Source organism: Chiloscyllium punctatum, chromosome 48 (genome assembly GCF_047496795.1).
Source record: "Chiloscyllium punctatum isolate Juve2018m chromosome 48, sChiPun1.3, whole genome shotgun sequence".
NCBI lineage: Eukaryota > Metazoa > Chordata > Chondrichthyes > Orectolobiformes > Hemiscylliidae > Chiloscyllium > Chiloscyllium punctatum.
In genome coordinates, this window is record NC_092786.1 from 59,354,255 (window position 1) to 59,367,620 (window position 13,366).

Genomic DNA, 13,366 nt, shown 5'->3' on the forward strand with positions numbered 1-13,366 from the left:
TGCAGTTGTGGCTGAATGATATAATTGTCAGCCTGATGAAGGAACAATCTGCAGGTTCTAATCACATCTAGTGATGAGGGGAGCAGCATACATTGGTCCAACCTACTTACCAGATCTCCTCCAGTCAATTCCTAAGAAAAGGAAAGATCAGCTTGCATTTATATAGTGCTTTTCACAACCACCAGATGCATCAAAAGCACCTTTGCATCAAACGAAGACTTCTGAAGTGCCGTCACTGCTGTACCATAAAAACTCTAACAGTCGATTTGTACGCAGTCAGTTTCCACAAACAGCGATGTGACATTGACCAGATAACTAATTTTGTGATGTGGATAAAGAGATAAATATTGAATGTCAGGGAATGTTCCCCTACATTTCTTCAAAACAATGTTATCTATTCTCTTATACATCCACCTGAGGTGATGGAGAGAGGCTTAGTTTAACACCTCATCTGAAAAATGGCACCTTCCACAATCCCCTCTGTACTAGTACAGTTAAAATCAGGTCAGTAACAAACCATGTTCATGTTGTATAATAAACTGACCATGTTAGAGGACACAGAATACTGATTATTTCTCATACTATTCCACATATCTTGTGATTACTGTCATTCATGACATTATACTGGACAACAATCTGTAAAAACTAAAGTATTCCCTTGCTTCATATAAATTACAGAGCAATCACCCCTAACCTAATTCATCCATCACTTTACAGACAGAATTCTAAAGTCACAGTGACAGGAACTGATGCTGAAGCATAAATGATTTGGTGACAGTCATTTTATGGCCTATAAATAGTGAAACTGAGAAGATTAAATATAAATTATTTCAGTATAATACAAGGTAAAGGATTATAATTGTGCAGCGAAACACTAAAGATTTATTACGTTAAAGGTGCTCACTATCTAACTAATATACACCATAGGTCTTTACAACAACAGACTTCATAAGTAGCTTGTTCTTTAATCCTCTCTCCATTCACACACTTTCTGGCCACTCGGAGGTTGATGTCAAACATTTTGTTTAGGTTTTGATTTCACAGAATCTTACAGCACTGAGATGGCTATTAGGATCATATCACCTCAGATTCTTTCAGCAAACATCATAAATCCATGCTCTCTCTTTTTTTGTCAACCCTCCTGCTGGTGGAAACAGTTTCTCCCGATTGATTTGATCAAAAATATTCTTGAATTAAATCACCTCACTCAAATCTCCCCTTATCCATCTCAGAGTAAATTACTGCCGATGCTGGAATCCATTCAGAAAACAACAAACGCTGGAGATCACAGTGGGTCAGGCAGCATCATGGAGAGAGAGCAGGCTAACTTTAGGAGTCTTAGATGATCCTTCATCAAAGCTGACGTGAAGTGTGGAGGGGACAGCATTTATTCAGTTATTGGGGGGTAGTATGGGGGTCGTATCTGTTCGGATGATGTCTTTTTCCAAAACAGAGCTGCTACCATGGCTTGCCTCTTCCATAACCGTGGCTTCCCACCCACTGTGGTTGACAGGCCCTGACCTATCAGCTGTGCTTCCATCCTTGACCCTTCACAGCATGATCGGGTTCCCTTTGTCCTCACGTTTCATCCCACCAGCCTCCACATTCAAAGAATCATTCCCCACCATGTCAGACAACTCCAGCAGGATACTACCACCAAACACATCTTCCCCTCACTTCTCCTGTCTGCACTTTGCAGGGATCAGTCCCTCTGGGAAACCCTAGTCCATTCCACGACCACCAACAACATTCCCCTGTCTCCACAGCACCTTCCCATGGAACTGCAGAGGGTGCAACACCTGCCCCTTCCCCTCCTCCCTGTTCACCATCCAAGGGCCTAAACAGTCTTTCCAGGTGAAGCAGCATTTCACCTGGACCTCCTCCAATCCTGTGGGCTGTATTCGCTGCACCCAATGTGGCCTCCCCCACATTGGAGAAACCAAACACAGACTGGGTGACTGCTTCACAGAACTCCCCAGTCTGTGTGCACGCAGGACCCTGACCCTCCCATAGCTGGTCATTGTAACACAGCATCCTGCTCACATATCCCACATGTCCAACCTCGGTGTGCTGCAGTGTTCCAGTGAATCCCAGTGCAAACTGGAGGAACAACATCTCACCTTCAGACGAGGTGCTTCACAACCCTCTGGGCTCAATATTGAATTGAACACCTTCAGATTGTGGACCCTTTCCTTCCCTTTCTTTTAGCTTTACTTGTTGGACTCTCTGTCCCCATGTCCTCTGTGCCCTCCCCCTTACCCCAGTGGGACAGTCTGCCCTTTCCATTTGGACAGTTAGACACACCATTGTTCTGCCATTCTTACATTCTGATCCCTTAATCTGAACTATCAACACCCTTTCTCCCCCAACACTCTACACCTCACCCAAACCCCACCCCCTATAAATGCTGTCCCTTCCACACTTCACCTCAGCTCTGATGAAGAGTCACTGCGACTCAAAACGTTAGCTTGCTCTCTCTCTCTGTAGATGCTGTCAGAGCCGCTGTGACCTCCAGCATTTGATGTTTTCAGCTCCTCTTAACCTTCTCTACTGCAAAGAGAAAACCCATAGGAGCAGTGTCACACACACCAAGGGAAAGTCTCATTAGTGTAGGATTTATTTGCTCTTTACTTGGCCTCAGCTTAAAACCTTATCCAAAAGATGGTGCCACCAACAGTGCAGCCCTCTCTCGTACTGCGCTGGAGTGTCAGACTAGCTCAGGAGGTAAATCTGGAACCAAGAGCCGTCTGAGGCTGTGGGGCCATCACAGCTCACACCGCAATGTGAATGTTTCAGAGAAGCACGGAGACACAGAAAACAGGAGGAGGCCATTCGGCCCTTCGAGCCTGCTTCCCCCATTCACTGTGATCATGGCTGATCATCCAACCCAGCAGCCTGTTCCCACCTTTGCTCATTTATTTCAATCCCTTTACCCAACTCCTTCTTGAAATCATATATTGTTTAGGTCTGAACTACACTCTGTGGTGGCAAATTCTACAAAAGCTGGGTGAAAAAAATTCCACAGGCTTTCTGTGTGAATTCTCTGGGTAAATAAGTTTCCCCTCATCTCAGTCCTAAATGGTCTACCCCATATCCTCATACTGTCATTCCTAGTTCTAGACTCTCCTGCCATCTGGAACACCCTTCCTCTATCTCCCTGTTATACTCTTTGTCGGTATTCCAACAACTGGGTCACTGTGTGGAGGAAATTCAATGTGTTGACATTGTGATGTAGAATTCCATCATATTGAGCTAACTCTCATGCTCAGTCTGTTTGCACTGGGAACTCAAGGTCTAACTTCACTTCAAACGTACATTTCCTTTCAACGTTGCTTCCCACGCTATTGAAGAAGGGCTTATGTCCGAAACGTCAATTCTCCTGCTCCTTGGATGCTGCCTGACCTGCTGCGCTTTTCCAGCAACACATTTTTCAGCTCTGGTCTCCAGCATCTGCAGTCCTCACTTTCTCCCACGCTATTGTTCCCACTTCCACTCTCTCTGTCTCTCTAACTCTTTTATCTCTACCTATGACCTTCACTCTTCTAATTTCTCCATGCTTCTTCAAACTAGTTCCTTGGCATTTTGTGTCTTTAACTGAGAGGGTTGAATGTCTCATCTGAAAGATAGCAGCTCCCGAAAATGCAGCATTCCCACAGTGCTACGCAGGAGTGGAGCTGAGTTAAAGTCAAGCCAACAATGAGCCATTTTGAGGCTAGACAATGTCCCATCTCTTTAGGGACAGAGAATGCCAAGTCCTTCTCACTTGATTTCCATTTTACATGTGATTACAATCAATGTATTTAAGATAAGAAATCAAGCTGTAATAATTATAGCATTACCTTCCTTGGAGATGTTACAAGCCAACCATCAAATTTATTGCAGAATTTAAAGTCAGGAGCTCATAAATGGAAATTATGACTCCCTCTCACACAGTGGCCTCCACACTCCCATTCCTAATGCTAACAGCCAACAACATGTGAGAGTAGATTATCCTTGGATCATCCTTAACATTTCATACAGTCCTTTAGCCCCATAACCCTCTAATGTACCAAATCACTCACAATCCCTGGATATAAAGGTCCTGGATTCTAAAATGTCTTTTCATCTTCCATATGAACAATTATTGATTGGAGCACAATGGCACAACAGTTCCTGATGTTTGCCCATCAGATGGTAGTTGTGGCTCTCATCAGGAATAGCAAAGTAAACTATAAGAGAGAGCGTTATAAAACAGTGCAATTATACTGCTCATAAAGTAAACAAAAACAAGAACAAAGGAATAGTTACACAGTTTACGAAGAAAGGAGTTAATGTGATTATTCCCATGAAGATTCAATGATGTGGACATTGAAGTATTTACAAACTGCAAATATCTAGGTTGCAGAATAGATGGTAATGTTGAGTTGGTGAGAGCATTGTTAGGATGCGGTGATAATACATGATTATATTATCTCTGAGAATTAAAATCCCATTGAATAAACTCACAATCCTAAAACTCTTCCACAAAGCAGCCTTAGAGAGTGCTATCCTTGCTCATTATGTCTCCCTGTAAGACAGCCTTTGTAAAGATAGGGTTTAATGAATCTATAGGTCAGCCTTGTGGTAACCTGTAATGTAACTGTGACCAATGTAGTCATATTAGTGTCTTGCTCAAAGGTTGGAACCTGTCCAACCTGGAGCACACAACTATGTAACCTTCCCATCAACAGGTAGTAAGATTGCTCGCTGAGCTGATAGGTTTGTTCTCAGACATTTCGTCACCATGCTCGGTAACATCATCAGTGAGTGTCCAATAGAGGCATCAGAAGCTCACTGAATGATGTTACTTAGCATGGTAATGAAACATCTGAGAACAAACCTTCCAGCTCATTGAGCACATGTAAAATCTGAACCTCAACCTGAGCTACAAACCTTCACAAAAATTGCAAACCTTCCCATCGTGTGCAGCATATTAATAAACATTGTTTAACAGTAATCTAGAAGTGTATCCTGACCTTATATGAAGAATTGAAGAATCCACTTTAGAAGATGATACAACAGTCTAAGGAAAACATATTCTTTAATGCGACAGAGATTACTAAACCAGGCAGAAAAATATTTCATAAACCAATCTTCCTTGATGAAATCTGTCCTCAAAGAATTTTGACACAAGTAGAGTGCCATCGCCTCTTGTCTCAGTGTTATACCTGGATAGTTTCAGGGCAAAAAAACTACATTCCCTCAGATGCAAGACCGTCTGGTTAGTCCCTGGACCATTTAGTGTCCTTCACCATAAGAACTTTGAACTAGAGTTTAATGAATGGATGAAGAGATGCATTCAGAGTGAGACATGCAAACAGATTATTTTGCTTCATTGGAATTGTTTCTAATATATTTTAATTAAAATTGGCCTTTGAGATAGGGTAATTATCTTCCTTTTTGTTGCTATTGTTCATTTACATGCAACCTTTTTAATAAACATGCAATGTAGCCAAAATGTGTTTCTATATGAGTCATAAAGTCAAAATGAATCAAATTGAAAATTGAGGTACAACAGATGAAGAGTTAACGTAGGCCCAGTGAGTGGTGAGACCCTGTCATCTACCTGAGTCGACATTGGACAGATTCAAGCAGGAGGCACATTCTTTCAGCAGGCTATTAGCAAGATGAGGCTGATTTTAATTTCTCTTTCATTCTGCCTGCAGACACAGTGTGCTCAGTGAATGAGGCCCAAGATTTTAGCAGTGAGATGTCAATCCTATGACATGTTAAACACTGCACACAATGAGCCTCAGCTTGTGATGTAATTGCCATTGTTTCTCAAGGAATTGCATTTGATATTTGAGTCATTTCACTATTCAATGTTCTGAATGCAAGAAAACTGTAAGCTGGGTATTCAAGGACAATATGTGTGGTTAAAAGGAGATACTTATTTTGAAAACTGTTTAACCTTTGATGATGATTGTTCCAGTTGCAACGGAACATCACTCAACATGTTACAGCACACAGTTGGTTTCACTTGAGGTGATATCTGATCAGAGAGCTTTCTGAATGGAAATGAGAAGAGTCGAGGTGTGTCTATCTCTATATGGATGCATGTACGCACCCAATTTCTGTCTCTTAATGTCTGTGTGATTTCTGTTCATGCGTATGTATGAGTTTTGTCAGTATGTGCAGTACTGTGATTTCCCCACACATTGCATGTTTGATTTCATGTCTGTGTGTGCATGTGTGATTTCTCACTGTACGGGTGAGTATACATTGTGCAGCTGTGTTTCTTGTTTAAAACGATGAATTTTAACTGTGCTAAATTTCTCACTGAGAGATCTTTCTTTCCTCTGCACCCAGCCCATTGTGATATCAACCTCCATCTTGACTCATCAAACTCTGTCTCCTCTGAGTTCACCGACTTCCCACATTTTCCTGACATCCTTCACTAAGTAAACTCTCAACTAATATCCACAGACCTGTAACCTCCTTGATCTGGCCTTGATCTTATGAGGCCTCACTACTTTGACGTTCTCTGCCCATGTCTACCTTCCCTGTCCCTGCTCTACATTCTCCAGAGAAAACCCTCTCTCGATTCACTTACATCTGTACCTTCAAATCCTAGCACTCAGGTCTTTGTGTTCCATCCAACACCAAGTTGCTGCAATTATTGATCTGCCCAGCAATATTCTCACTCCTCTGATGTTCTGCTTCTTAATGCTGTCTCTCAGTGATATCGTCCAACAACATGCTGATTCTTTTATGTGTGCTGTGACACTCTGCTATCACTTGGCTTGTTCTGTCCATGTTCTTGGAGCTGTCAGATTGTTTGCCTGATGTCCAGGACTGAATGAGCAAATGCTTCTTCCCAATAAACTTTGGGAGGATCAAAATCATTGCATTTGACCCCTGCAATAATCTCGGTTCCCTCACGCCTGTGTCTATCTCTCTCTTCTCAGCACCTCTCTGAGGCTGAGACCAGATTGTTCACAACTTGGGGTCACATTTGAGCCCAAGACGAGTTTTGTTTGCACAGCAATTACTAAGATAAATATGGCAGGAGTTATGTCGCCCACAGCCAGATCCCTGTTCTTGATGGCACCGTATTTGATTAGTTGAGGGATGGAACAAGAGAACTCCTGCTCTTTTTTTTCAATCAAGCCAAGGCACCTTCAGTATTAAGCTGGCCAGTGGAATAGAACAAAGAGAACTGAGTAAGTTCAAAACATCAACCAAAGCTTAACACCTCACTCAATGTGATTTATGCTCTGGATCTGGTTGAGTTGAATGTTGGTTGACTGATTCAATACATTGCACATTTTACACTGCGGGCCTAAGGAAAGTATTCTTCAGTTTTGTGAATATGCTAATGAATGCAAAAATAATTATCAAAATGTACGTTGGTCTTTGTCATCTCTTTAAGCAGTGCTTTATTTCCAGAACCATCAATCACATCCAGACCTTGTCAGCTTAATTAATCACAAGCACTGCTCTGTACTTGCATCTGACTTACAGAAATAGAAATAGATGTAGCAATAACCATGGAGATCTCGGTAGCATCTCATTCAGAGTCGGAACAACTCCAAGTCAAGCAAAATGCAGCATGTCCCAGATTTCCAATTTCTCAAGTGATTTATTAAAGGAAAATAAAATAGGCTGTGGCTCGAAACAGTTTCCTGTTGATTGCTCATCACTATATTCATGGATTGTCATTCATATCCATGGTAACATCAGAAACTTGAGCACTTCCTGCACAACCAAGCGTTCAACAAGAACAGTGACCTTTCTCTTCTCTTCATCCTCACCCTCACCAAAACCCTCACACTCACCCTCATCCTCACCCTCAAAAAAACCCTCACACTCACCCTCATCCTCACCCTCACCAAAACCCTCACACTCACCCTCATCCTCACCCTCACCAAAACCCTCACACTCACCCTCAGCCTCACCCTCACCAAAACCCTCACACTCACCCTCATCCTCACCCTCACCAAAACCCTCACACTCACCCTCAGCCTCACCCTCACCAAAACCTTCACACTCACCCTCATCCTCACCCTCACCAAAACCCTCACACTCACCCTCAGCCTCACCCTCACCAAAACCTTCACACTCACCCTCATCCTCACCCTCACCAAAACCCTCACACTCACCCTCATCCTCACCCTCACCAAAACCCTCACACTCACCCTCATCCTCACCCTCACCAAAACCCTCACACTCACCCTCATCTTCACCTTCAAAAAAACCCTCACACTCACCCTCACCAAAACCCTCACACTCACCCTCATCCTCACCCTCACCAAAACCCTCACACTCACCCTCATCCTCACCCTCACCAAAACCCTCACACTCACCCTCAAAAAAACCCTCACACTCACGCTCATACTCACCCTCACCAAAACCCTCACACTCACCCTCATCCTCACCCTCACCAAAACCCTCACACTCACCCTCATCCTCACCCTCACCAAAACCCTCACACTCACCCTCATCCTCACCCTCACCAAAACCCTCACACTCACCCTCATCCTCACCCTCACCAAAACCTTCACACTCACCCTCATCCTCACCCTCACCAAAACCCTCACACTCACCCTCATCCTCACCCTCACCAAAACCCTCACACTCACCCTCATTCTCACCCTCACCAAAACCCACACACTCACCCTCAGCCTCACCCTCACCAAACCCTCACCCTCACTCTGTCACCTTCACCAAGCCCTCACCCTCACTCTGTCACCCTCACCAAACCCTCACCCTCACTCTCAGCCTCAGCCTCTCCCTCACCATCAGCCTTGGCCCCAGCCTTAATCTCACTCTCGTCTATTACCTGTGATGCATCTGATGCATTGATGTACCAAGGACAACAACAACTTGTATTTATGTAGGACCTTTAACTAGACAGCACATTCAAAGTCACATCCGAAGAGGGTTATCAGATAAAACTTTGATACAGGACCATTAGAACAGGTGAATTAAAATGTTAGCATTTTATTTAAGATGCCCAGGATGGACCACTTGTGACACAGAGGTAGTGTCCCTATCCCTGGACCAGGAGGACCCAATTCAAATCCTATTTGCTCCTGAGAGGTGTGATAACATCTCTGAATCAGGTTGATTAGAAAAATATCTGAAAGGATGAGGTGATCCTTCCATCCCTAATTTACTGGTGGTGGTTAATAGATGGAAACCACTTTACTACAGGTGAGTTGGTGATGGGAATAAACGCATTCAGTTGTGGATATCAAAGAAAACAGATATAAAGGGCTCTCTGTGATACAGTGGTCGTGTCCCTCACTCTGAGCCAGGAGACCCAGGCTTAAGAGAACTGTGATAACATCTCCAAACAGCTGATTACTAAATAACTAAAAAAGCAGGGAATGAGACAGGGAAGGGAGGTGTTGGGAGGGAGTTCCAGAGTGATAGGGCTCAGACATGGACATGACCAGGTCTCACCAGTTTAGTAACTCAGGCAGTTAAATAAAGGGAGGGGTTTGTGAGAGTGGGTTAGTATGTTGCATCCTGGTCCTGAATCGGTCCACACTGCATACAGTGAACATCTTTCTCAATGGCTACATGGACCTGATGTGAAATGGGCATTTCAAACCCAAAGGAGTGCCTTCTGGCTATAAAACCCACCCAGATCCATCCAGAAGTCAGGGCATTGTTGTTGTCCTTTCTTATTGATGACAGGATCTGGGTAGGGCTGGTGGGGCCAGTGTATGTAGCCCTTGTGGAGGTAATGGTGCTGAGCTGATTCCTGTGCTGCTGTCCTTTTGGAGTAAATCCACCCACCACCCGGGAACAGGGGGATATCTAGAATGTTGACCCACTGATGATGAAAGAGTACAGGTGTGGGTTGAAGTTCGGATGATGTTTGACTTGAGAGGAACTTTGATGATTCCTATACACCTGCTAAACTTGTCCTTCAAATGGTAGAAGTTGTGAGTTTGGAAGATGTTGTTTATGAAACATTGATGAATTTCTGCATCCCTGGCACAGGTGCCATCTTTAAAAGTCTGTTGTGCACCCAGATAATCACAGTCAGTCTGGGGCTGCCCTGCCCGGTTTCTGTGGCAGACAGGGGGTACTCAGTGCCCCCCTCTCTCTGGGGGCTGGAGCTCCAGCTGGGATGGGGTGGGGCTGGTGTGGAATGTTCTCCTCCCCCAGGGACCAGCAGGGGAGACCCTGACACCAGGCCACACCCAGCCTGGTTTGAGGTTACCCACCACACCCTCCACAACCCACCCAACCCCTGGGGTCAGCGCACACCCAGCATCCGGAGGAATGTCCAGTGTCTGTAGGAAGAAGGTCAACGTCCTTCTCCACTCCATCAGAGTAACTGGCACCATCTTCTCCCCGATACCTCACCCTCACTCTCTCTCTCTGCTCCCTGTACCCACCTCCCACCGAGCCTCATACTCTGTCACTCTCACTATCGCCTGCAGCATCCTCCCTCCCTCACCCTCACCCACCGCTAACCCTCAACACCACTGACCCAGCGTGCCCTCTGTGCTGCCCACTCACTCACTCGGGCACCTGCACCAACAATGCCACCCACTTTCATCTCCCTCAGTATACAACAAGGCAGGAAAACTCCCGATGGGTGGTGTGGGGCAGCATTGAAGGGCAGAGTGGCCTGTAACAACTGGAATATTAATGATGTGAGTCCGACTGTCAACATGACCTTAACAAGAATTAATCACTAAACATTGGTAACTCAACACTGACTGGGAGATCCACACCACACTGCCCAAGAAAACCAGAAACCAGACTTTGCACCCGACTTCGCCCCTTAGCACACCATGGCCCACGTTGTGCAGACCCCCAGTGGATTCCACCTTAACCTTAATGACAAGGGACACTTCTCATTGGATCAGTATGTGGTTTTCCTGTCCCACACCTGACCAATCAGGTCCTGGAGAAAGCTGCATCAAAGAGGATGGTGGTAGCCGGTAATAACGTGATGAGGAATGAAGGTCAGGGCAATGAACCAACATTACCATCTGGAACTGATTACGGGAGAGCCATGTGATCTCAGGGGGAGCAAGATAATAAAGGGTCTGGAGGAAAGTTCTTCACCACAACCTCTCTTGCAGAGTGATCTTAATAAAATCTCCATTTGCTTTGGGGAGGGAGGACATTAATATTTGGAGTTAACAGTTTGATATCTATTCATACATTGAGTGTCCTACACTCTCTGTCACTGGTCTTTCAAATGGCTGCTCTTTGCACTTAGCTTCCTAAATCATTACCATTCAAAAACTCAATAACTTGTTGTTCTCACTATTGTTTCTGTCACTGGTAATTTAGAAACTGACATTCACTGTAATTATCAGCTAGTTTCCCAAGTAACTGGGTGAAACTCATAATCACAATAGAATCCATCGGAAGCCACCATTTTGTTTATTTCAATGAACTGTGCTGCATCTTAATTAGTATTTTAAAGGAACATAATGATAAAATGACAAGTCCTGGATGCACACTTAGCAGCAATCTGATCACTTGAGGAGCAAAGCTGTTGTTAATTATTCCTATTTTTTCTCTACTGCACTGCAGTACCTGAACTGAATTATAATAGTCCATTTCATTGCACATTATTGCAACTCACACTTCCATCATCTAAATTAACAACCGTCATTATGCAAACAGAAAAAGACTATTTCAAGATCAATTAATACAGTGATAGAGTTGGGATAAAATAAAATACAGCACAACCATGTTATTGTGGGTAACATACTGTATTCAGCCAGTACTTCATGGCTCTCAGTATCAAGAGCTTCTTGTCTGTTTCTAAGATGCAGGAGAATTTGATGCAAGAATTTTAAACACTAGTTTGAAGGTAAGAGCAACAATGTTTCAGGAACACAATAGCACCTCCAAGATCAGGCCTTTTTCTGATAAATGTTTTTCCCATCTGTCTTCAAGATGCTGACTTTTTCAAACTCTCTTCTAAATTTTGGAAATTTTCTTTCCCACAGGACCGTCTTTTCCGAAGAAGATTTCCTCTTTGGTAGGAAGAATGGCAAGGGGAAACAGAAAATAAAGGGCACCTTTTCATCCATGGTGGAAACTCCAGGACAGGTTGAACAAGTGGTTTTCAGCATTAGGGGGACCGTGGGCTTTATTACCAGGGAGAATCTTAATAAGATAATGGTTCAGACCTATTTAAAGTGGTGTTTCCATTCCTAACTACCACACTGCAGGAAGGATGGAAAGGAGGGTGTCAAAATATTTCTTCAGAATGATTCCAGAGACGAGACACCTCAGATGTGGATAGCTGGGAGAATTGGAATAGTTCACCTTGGAGAAGATTAAGAGGGGAATCTGGTAGAGGTTCAAAATCATGAGAGGCCTAGATGAAAATAATTGCTCCTGTTGATGGAAGCATTGAGAACCAGAGGACACCCATTTAAGATGATTGGCAAAAGCAGCAATGGTGAGGTGAGAAAATTATTTGTGATGCAGTGAGTGGTTAGGACCTGGGTCACATTGCCTGACAACTTGGTGGGGGCAGGTTCAGTCACAATTTCAAAAGGAAATTGGATAATGACCAGATGAGAAAGAAATTGCTGGGTTATGGTTAAAGTTGGTAGCGAGATTATATGTGTTTCTCTTACAGAGAGCCAACACAGAATGAGTGGCCATGCCGTTAATGATCTCATTCTGTACTGTAAACACTATTACTCTGTAATTTGATAACTTAATTCTTCAAAACCAGAATAACAAATGTATTAGTTCAGTCTCATCTGTAACCATGGACGCACATTGAAAATAATTGATAATTGATAAAATAACCAAAGGGAAAATGAGAATTCTTTTTGCACGTCAAGTCACAGTAATCTGAAGCTCCCTGAAAGTATAATGGAAAGAGGTTCGGTAGTGATGTTTAAAAGAAAATTGCTTATGTACCTGAAAAGGGAACTTTCTCAGGACCGTGCAGTGAGAGTAGTGAGTTGGGATTGGTTGTGCAGCTCTTCCAAAGATTTGGCCTAACCTTGACAGACTGAGTAGCTTCCATCCAATTCTATAATGAAAAGAAATATCCTTGCTGGGAAATGGGGAACACTTAACCCACAAGGAGTTATTTATAGCAAATCCTAGACAACTTCTCCAATTACAGTTGTCTGCAGATCATTATCTTTCTTTCTGCATCTGTATATGAGTAATTCTCTACCAACTATTGGCTTTTTCACAGCTATTCAAACAGAGCTTTTAGTCTAATTTTGTGATAGTACTTAACTGATCTATCCTGAGCACATTGTACAGACCCCTTGCTACACTGCAAACATGCCAGAAGCTTGCTGTAGTGCTCAATGTAAAGTTAGAGAGACCTCATTAACACATTGATAAGCTCTGTCTCATCTCTAGAAATTTATTGAAGAAACAGTAATGA